The sequence below is a fragment of the Momordica charantia genome (genome assembly GCF_013281855.1).
Source record: "Momordica charantia cultivar OHB3-1 chromosome 4 unlocalized genomic scaffold, Mcharantia_2.0 BLBB01000004.1, whole genome shotgun sequence".
NCBI classification, from domain to species: domain Eukaryota; kingdom Viridiplantae; phylum Streptophyta; class Magnoliopsida; order Cucurbitales; family Cucurbitaceae; genus Momordica; species Momordica charantia.
Window position 1 is genome coordinate 13,499,596 of NW_028275162.1, and position 1,520 is coordinate 13,501,115.

Sequence of the window (1,520 nt, forward strand, 5' to 3'; positions counted from 1 at the left end):
AAAAGAGAGACAAGGTGAAATCAGTCCTGAAAGTGAGGTAGAGAGTACGAGCACATCAATGGCAGATATTCCACCTCGTGATCCGGTTGATCCACCTGCTGTTAACGGTAATATGAGGGATCATGCAAGAAATGATGAATGCAACCATATCCAGATGGCAGACAACAGAGACGTGGCAATGTGAGAATATGCCGCCACGGCTTTTCAGAACTTTGATTCAGGGATAGTCAACCCTATTCCAGCCCACGCAAACTTTGAGCTTAAACCAATGATGTTCCAAATGTTGCAGACAATTGGACATTTTGGAGGGCAGGAACATGAGGATCCACATGATCATCTGAAATCATTCATTCAAATTGCAAATGCATTTCGATTACCTGGTATAACAGACGATGCTCTGAGACTAACACTTTTTCCATTTTCTTTGAAGGACCAAGCTAGAGCATGACTCAATGCATTTCCACCGGGATCCATCACCACATGGGGGTCGTTAGTGGAGAAGTTCTTAACAAAATTCTTCCCACCTACTCGCCACGCTGATATCAGAGAGGAGATCATCTTCTTTAGACAGTATGATCGTGAACCTGTTCACGAGGCGTGGGAGAGATTTAAAGAACTAATCAGGAAATGTCCGAACCATGGCTTGCCGGCATGCATCCAGATAGAACATTTCTTTAGAGGTTTAGATCATCCTACTAAGATGATGCTAAACAATGCTGCCAACGGAGCCTTTACAAAGAAGACATTCAACGAGATAGTTGACATCCTAAATGACTTAGCTTCACACAACGAACTATGGTGTTCGCAAAGATCTAGGGCAGCACCAAAGAAGCAAGATCCAGCTGGAGTTTTGGCTCTGGACATTGCGACCTCGATGCAAAAAGAGATGGTTACAATGAACCAGAGGCTAAAAGAGATGGCATTGGGAATAAAAAATCCATTAGCCACGCCGATACAACCTGTGCAGTCGGATTATTGCACTCCTGCCCCTGTTTGCCAAGTCAACGATCTCATTTGTTCATTTTGCAGTGAAAACCATATTTATGATAATTGTCCACATAACCCTGCTTCTGTTTTTTAAGTAGGACATGGGAACAATAGGAACTTTAACCCATATTCAAACACCTACAACCCAGGTTGGAGGCACCACCCTAATTTCTCATGGGGAGGACAAGGAGGTTCGAGCGGTTTTAATCAAGGGCAGAGCCAACAGAACAAGCAGCCCTATGTTCCACCTACACAGCAATACATCCCACCACTGCAACAGCAGTACAATCAGAGAACACAGACTCCACCAGTTCAAAATAACAACTCAAATCTTGAGAATATGATGAAGGAGTACATGGCTCGAACCGACGCAGTGATACAATCCCAAGCGGCATCAATGAGGAATTTCGAGACCCAATTGGGACAGCTCGCCAATGAATTGAAGAATAGACCACAAGGTTCTTTTCCAGGCCATACTGAATTACCAAAACGAGAAGGGAAAGAACAGTGCAAAGTTGTCACCCTCAGGAGTG

The 1,520-nt window shown here is 44.1% G+C and overlaps 1 non-coding gene across 1 annotated transcript; it reads right to left on the reverse strand.

The window, feature by feature from the left end:
* Positions 1-538: 538 nt before the first annotated feature.
* Positions 539-645, reverse strand: LOC148211869 (small nucleolar RNA R71). The gene has a single exon (XR_015790636.1). It is a non-coding gene; the product is annotated as a small nucleolar RNA R71 (small nucleolar RNA).
* Positions 646-1,520: the final 875 nt, after the last annotated feature.